The sequence below is a fragment of the Dendrobates tinctorius genome, unplaced genomic scaffold (assembly GCF_039654945.1).
Source record: "Dendrobates tinctorius isolate UK_male_01 unplaced genomic scaffold, ASM3965494v1 ptg000151l, whole genome shotgun sequence".
Classification (NCBI taxonomy): Eukaryota; Metazoa; Chordata; class Amphibia; order Anura; family Dendrobatidae; genus Dendrobates; species Dendrobates tinctorius.
Genome location: NW_027361818.1, coordinates 21216831 through 21224512, shown reverse-complemented (window position 1 = coordinate 21224512; position 7682 = coordinate 21216831). Strand labels below are relative to the sequence as shown.

At 42.0% G+C, this 7682-nt stretch overlaps 1 long non-coding RNA gene across 1 annotated transcript in view; it reads right to left on the bottom strand.

Moving 5' to 3' along the window:
* Positions 1-4848: 4848 nt before the first annotated feature.
* The window catches only part of LOC141050005 (uncharacterized), a 53664-nt gene continuing 50830 nt past the window's right edge, over positions 4849-7682 (bottom strand). The window contains exon 4 of the long non-coding RNA XR_012220469.1: positions 4849-6014. This is a non-coding gene — a long non-coding RNA (uncharacterized lncRNA). The remainder of the gene's footprint in view (positions 6015-7682) is intronic.

Here is a 7682-nt window from a genome sequence, read left to right as displayed (position 1 = left end):
GGCACGGAGGCAACTATCTGCAGGCTGGACATAACCGCACAAGAAGTATGCTGCCTCCCAGGAGCAAAAATCAAGGATGTGGCCAACAGGATACCAACTATCCTCAAATCCAAGGACGACTACCCTTTCATACTGATACATATAGGCACAAACGACACGGCAAGAAATGACCTACCAACTATCTGCGAAGACTTTGAAATTCTGGGGAAGAAAATAAAGGAACAGAAAGTACAGGTTGTTTTCTCATCATTCCTCCCAGTCGATGGTCATGGCATCAGAAGATGGAATAGGATACTAGAGGTGAACAATTGGCAATGACGGTGGTGCAGGCAGCAAGGATTTGGATTCTTGGACCATGGCGTGAATTACCTCTATGATGAACTTCTCGCAAGAGACGGGATACACCTCACAAAACCTGGGAAACACACATTCGCCAGAAGACTTGCCACACTCATCAGGAGGGCTTTAAACTAGAAGAAGAGGGTATGGGAGGAAAAACAGCAGACAAGAACATGCAGCAGAAGGACAAACTAATCAAGGATACTAGATGTGGTACAGAGGACCCAAGACAGGGTACTCAGAAGGAAGCTAAGAAAAAGGAAGCAAAACTTCTTTCCTGCATGCTGACCAACGCAAGAAGCCTGACCAATAAGATTGAAGATCGGGAGTTGGTAATGTATGAGGAAAAATACGACATAGTAGGAATAACTGAGACATGGTTAGACGACAGCTATGACTGGGCGGCTAACTTGCAAGGATAAGATTTGTTTAGGAGGGATCGCAAAAAAAGGAAAGGAGGTGGAGTCTGTCTATATATATAAAGTCCACTTTAAAGTCCACACTAACAGAAGATATATAAGAGGGAAATGAAGAGGTGGAGTCTCTATGGGTGGAGATAAAAGGAGGGAAAAGTAATAAAATCCTCATAGGGGTTTGTTATAAGCCACCAAATATAACAGAAACCACTGAGAATGTATTATTGAAACAAATAGACAAAGCAGCAAATCCCAATGAGGTGATTATTACGGGGGACTTCAACTACCCCGACATAGACTGGGAAACCGAAACCTGCGGATCTCAGAAAGGAAACCAATTTCTGTCAGTGACCAAGGATAATCATCTCTCACCACTTGTGCAGGGCCCAACTAGAGGGACGGCCCTTCTGGACTTAATTTTAAGCAACAGGCCAGATAGAATAACAGAAGTCCGAGTCGATGGGCACCTAGGGAACAGTGACCACAGTATAATACAATTGTCCTTCAGTAAGGTGCCCTGGAAGGGGGTTACGAAAACGCTGAATTTCAGGAAAGCAAAGTTTGATCAGCTTAGGCTAATTTCACACTTGCTTTTTTTTGCAGCGCGTTTTTTTTGCACAAAAAAAAGCATTGAAAAAACGCACACAAATGCACATAAACGCTGCATTTTTTTCAAGCATTTTTATGCGCATACAGGAAAAAAACACAGCGTTTTTATGCGTTTGTATGCGTTTTTAGTGCGTTTGCGTTTTTTTACACATTTTTTTTCATCAACCAAAAAATAAAAAAAAAACAACTGGCAATACACACGACCAATGGGACGTCAATGTCGGTGTGGTATGTTAATATATAGACCCTGTCTACAGTATTCTTCACATTTGCTTGATTGTTCTCGTGTCAACATGGATCTGCGCTGGAAGAGTTTTCACTTCAACTTGGATTTGGACATCGCTATGGCTCTGGCTTATGCAGTTGCTTGCCATGAACAAAGGAAGAGAGAGAGGCAGTGAAGACGGCAGCGGCAGTGTATGTGGATACATTCTATTGTTGAACTCCGGGAGAGCTGTGGGGCATACCACACCCTCTACAGTGAGCTACAGGCAAACCCGGAGAAATTTACAGATTATATCCGGATGTCCCAAGAAAGCTTCAGTGATTTGCTTGCTCGTGTCCAACAATCCATCCGGAGACAGGACACACAGCTCCGTCGTGCGATTCCTCCTGAGGAATGGCTACTGGTGACATTACGGTACGTAATATTTAAAAACCAAGGGGTGAGGTCTGATGGGTTTTTTTTTGACATGTAGTATTCAAAACCTTGGGTAATTATTTTTTGTGAATGTACTAAAATTTTATTTTATAGTTTTACAAAATAATATACAGAAATATTAATTTTACTTCTTTCTCTGTTCACAGATTTCTGGAGACTGGAGAAACCCTATCTTCACTACACTTCCAGTACCGTATTGGAATCTCTACCTTGTCTGTAATTGTTGCGGACACCTGCCGGGCTCTCTGGAATGTTCTTTGCCCAGAATTTATGCCCCTGCCCACCGCTGAAAAGTGGATGGAAATTGCTGACAAATTCTGGACAGTATGCAATTTCCCCAACTGTTTGGGAGCTGTTGATGGAAAACACATACGGATCATCAAACCCAAAAGAACAGGATCTGAGTACTATAATTGCAAAAAGTACTTTTCAATAGTACTCATGGCCATTGCGGATGCCGGATGTATGTTTGTAGCAGTGGACATTGGAGCATTTGGCCGTGGTAATGACTCACAGGCTTTTAAAAACTGAGACATGGGCCGAAGGTTGTATGGCAACCAATTTAATTTCCCTATGCCACGGCCTCTTCCTCACACCGAAGCTCCGCCACTGCCCTTTTTAATGGTTGGGGATGAGGCTTTTCAAATGTGCGCAAACCTACTGAAACCCTACTCCAGCCGTGACTTGGACCACACCAAAAAAATATTTAATTACAGGCTGACCAGGGCCAGAAGAACTGTCGAGTGTGCTTTTGGGATTCTTGTCTCAAGATGGCGAATTCTCGGCACAGCCATAAATCTTAAACTTCAAACAGTCGATGAGGTGGTGAAGGCATGTGTGGTTCTACATAATTTTGTGATGGCTAAAGAGCACCCGACCTTTGAACTGGATGATGCTGCTCCTAACCCATTGCCTGAATTCACTCAGCACCCTCTCAGGTCATCCGTTGAAGTTGGCCAAATGAGGGACCAATTTGCGGCCTACTTTATTTCTGATGTAGGACTGGTGCACTGGCAAGATGAAATGGTGTAATAATGATTTTGTTTGTGTTTGTTAATAAAAAAATTTTTGTGTTTGTTAATAAAAAACCTTATTTGATACCAGTACCGAGTGCACTATTTTTTTTTACACTCCAATAAAATAAAAAACTTCCCATGTATACCTGTGAATTCATGATGTTCGCACACCTGTGCAGGTAAATACACAAGTTAAAATGCAGCATCGCTAGTCTGCGTTAAATATATTGATACGCAAAGCTGCAGGAAATATGATCTGTGTATTAACCTGGCCATGATTGATAAATAGTTATGATTATGACAATGAGCGACTTTGTTCGGATCGGGTTTCATGAAACCAAATTTGTTTCAAGTAAAACTTGTCCAACCTGTGGAAAACAAGTTGGAGATTCATTCATTTTTAAATTAAAGAAACTCGCCTTTTTTTTTTACTGAGTTTCACCAGTTTGTGTTTCTGGAAACCAGATCCTAGTCGGTAAAACGCTAGTTTTTATACTAGGCCTTGGTATGTAACATATTAACCGATGACGTGTATTTTACCCTTATACTAGGCCTTGGTATGTAACTTATTAACTGATGACGTGTATTTTACCCTTATACTAGGCCTTGGTATGTAACATATTAACATACACTCACTGGCCACTTTATTAGGTACACCTGTCCAACTGTGTGTTAAGACTTAATTTCTAATCAGCCAATCACATGGCGGCAACTCAGTGCATTTAGGCATGTAGACATGGTCAAGACAATCTCCTGCAGTTCAAACCGAGCATCAGTATGGGGAAGAAAGGTGATTTGAGTGCCTTTGAACGTGGCAAGATTGTTGGTGCCAGAAGGGCTGGTCTGAGTATTTCAGAAACTGCTGATCTACTGGGATTTTCACGCACAACCATCTCTAGGGTTTACAGAGAATGGTCCGAAAAAGAAAAAAAATCCAGTGAGCGGCAGTTCTGTGGCCGGAAATGCCTTGTTGATGCCAGAGGTCAGAGGAGAATGGGCATACTGGTTCGAGCTGATAGAAAGGCAACAGTGACTCAAATTGCCACCCGTTACAACCAAGGTAGGCAGAAGAGCATCTCTGAACGCACAGTGCGTCGAACTTTGAGGCAGATGGGCTACAGCAGCAGAAGACCACACTGGGTACCACTCCTCTCAGCTAAGAACAGGCATCTGATGGCTACTTTCAGCAGGATAATGCGCCATGTCATAAAGCTCGAATCATCTCAGATTGGTTTCTTGAACATGACAATGAGTTCACTGTACTCAAATGGCCTCCTCAGTCACCAGATCTCAATCCAATAGAGCATCTTTGGGATGTGGTGGAACGGGAGATTCGCATCAGGGATGTGCAGCCGACAAATCTGCGCCAACTGTGTGATGCCATCATGTCAATATGGTCCAAAATCTCTGAGGAATGCTTCCAGCACCTTGTTGAATCTCTGCCACGAAGAATTGAGGCAGTTCTGAAGGCAAAAGGGGGTCCAACCCGTTACTAGCATGGTGTACCTAATAAAGTGGCCAGTGAGTGTATAATGTGTATTTTACCCATCAGTGGATTCTAAACACAAGAGTATGTTGCTAATTACAAGGTATATCAATAATCCCCCTTGCCTAGAATCACCTTGCCTAGAATCACAATAAGTGAAATGAGGATGGTAAAAACAGCCAATCCTCCAAACACATTTTATGACATCTTGCAAAGTTTAAGTCGCATTGGGTGTACGGCGCAGTGTGTGTGAGCGGCGCTAAAAACATTAATCAAACTTTGTTATGGTGAACCAGAAATTGTAAATTTATTTTGATCAAGAAATATTTAAAAAATATTTATTTTTTTCTGCGTTTGGGGGCAGATGGTTGCAAGTTGGGGGTGTGCAGGGAAGATGCAGAACTAACTGTAGAAGAAGGAGTTCTAGGGGAAGGGGCAAAAAAACTTGTGGGGGAAGGTAGTCCAGTTATGGGAATTGAACTAGAAGCACTTGGAGGAGAGGAAAGAGGTTCAGGGACATTGGTCCGAATTGCTTGTCTCCGCAAACTTGACTGCCTGGACCTACTTTGGCCCAATGCCCGCCTTGCTTGATGGCGCCTTGAACTTGGGGAAAATATAGAATGTACGTCCCCCGTCTGCAGCTGTGGCTGCTGCTGCTGTGGCTGCTGCTCTGGCTGCTGCTGCTGTGGTGGCTGCTGCTGTGGCTGCTGCTCATGCTCTGTGGTGGCGGTGGAAGTGCTCGTCCTTGCAGGAGGACTGGTGGTGGCAGTGATGGTCCAAGTTTGCGGAGTGGTGGTGCGGAGTGCAGTTCTGCTTCCCTGTTACGACAAAATGAGACAATTGTACCGGGTTTCAACATTCGATTCTCTTGTCTTGAAGCCAATGGTTCAGCAGACTCTTTTGGTAGATAAAGATCTCTAACCAGATCATTCTAAACAGAATTGGTTTGTCACAATCTTCATCACATGGCTGAAAAATATCTGGACTGTCTTCTTCATTAGTTAAACAATGTGAGGAGCGATCTGTGTCAACGTTTACTGGAAGCTCAGTAAATTTTGGAACAGGTATGTCTACACTATGGGCAACTGGTCGAATAGCTGAAGGGATACTCGGGTATTGCAAATATTGCTTGTTTTTCTTATTGAAACCTTTTACATCGACAAGGCAGAAATAGCATTCTTCTAAATGATCGCTTGGTTCTCTCCAAACCATAGGAATTCCAAACTGAAGTTTAGCATTCTTTCCTTGAGACCATGATCTCAAGCTCTCAATACAGGTTTTGCACACTTTGTGAGGAGCCCAATGCTTGTCTTGGTCTCCAAGTTTTACTTTGAAGTACGCAAAATACACCCTCTTAACAAAGTCAGTAATGTTGCACCTCTGAGTCTTCACAGTAAAGTTTCCACCGATGTAACAAAAAATATTTGGATCTTTTGAGCATTGTCTTCTGCGAGATGTAGAGGCCATTGTTAGATCAGCAAAACATCCTGCAGAGAAATGCAAGATAAAAGTTGTTAGCTACCTGAGTTGTTCATTGAATTTCTGTCCCCCCCCCCACCTTAGGCATTGATTCACAAACAAAAAATAGAAAAACAGCAGCATGAAAGCAATAAATATGAAAATTCATTGAAAATTTCAATAAATAAAGCAGTACCTGCACACGACTGTTGTGCACATTGAAAACTGTTTGTTTACTTTCTTATCATAACAAATGGGAATTATGAATGTTCAAAGAAAAGAAAGATATTCTCACATTTATTGGGAGACGAAATGAAAGCTAAATTTACCTTAGTGAACCATATAAACCGGCACTTTTCATACACTACTTATATTTTTCATGGAATTCATGAAAATGGGCTATATACCTATAGCGCAAAAACGTGATGTGATAGAGAAATTATAAGATCAGATTTGAATTCAGCACCCTCAATTTAGTCTAAAACTGTTCTTAAAGTCCATGCCAGAATTTTTTTTTTTTTTTTTTTTGTAGACCAGTTATTGGATTAATCAGGTAAATCTCCATTCTTTTGTAATTATGGCTTTCACCTCCATTTTGGCGAATTTTCCAGGATGGACTCACGATGTCGAGGGGCTGGTTCGGCCATTCAGCAGTTGTGGGAGGTATGGAGGGAGGTCCAGAGGAACATTGGGGAGGCTTAGGGCAAACATAAACATTTTGCTGACAAGTGACCTTCTGCTGGGCCTATATTCCTGGTAGGAGATAAAGTGTGGTTGTCTACCAGGAACATATGTCTGAAAGTTCCATCTGCTAAGCTAGGTCCCTGGTTTATTGGTCCTTATGAGATCATTGATGTTGTCAATCCAGTTGTCTTTCGTATATGCCTTCCTCCATCGCTTCTGATTCCCAATGTGTTCCATAAGCCCCTCCTGAAGTCATTTGTACCTTCCTCTGCTGGTTCTCCACCCCCTTCGCCTCCTGTTTCTGTGGATGGTCAGACTGAGTATGAAGTGGAACGGATTGTGGATTCACGCATCGTCCACAGTTCACTTCAGTATTTGGTAGATTGGAGGGGTCACGGTAATGAGGATCGATCTTGGGTCCCAGCGCGATCTGTTCTTGCTGATCGATTGGTTTGGGCATTTCCTACGCGTTATCCTGGGAAACCTAGGGGTCCGGTGGCCCCCCTTGAGAGGAGGGCATTGTCATGATCCAGACCGGGTTTTGAGTCCTGTCTTTCCATGTTCCTGGTCTGGTCAAGTCAGAGGTTAACCCCTTTACCGCCAAGGGTGGTTTGCATGTTAATGACCAGGAAAATCTTTACAATTCTGACCACTGTACATTTATGAGGTAATAACTCTGGACCGCTTCCATGGATCCCATTGTTCTGACATTGTTTTCTCGTGAAATATTGTACTTAATGATTGTGGCAAAATTTATTTGAAATGATTTGTGTTTATTTGGGAAAAAAATGGAAAATTGGTGAAAATTTTGAAAATTTCACATTTTTCAACTTTGAATTTCCATGCCCTTAAATCACAGAGATATGTCACATAAAATACTTAATAAATAACATTTCCCACATGTTTAATTTACATCAGCACAATTTTGGACTCAAATTTTTTTTTTCGTTAGGAAGTTCTAAGGGTTAAAATTTAAACAGCAATTTCTCATTTTTACAACACCATTTTTTTTA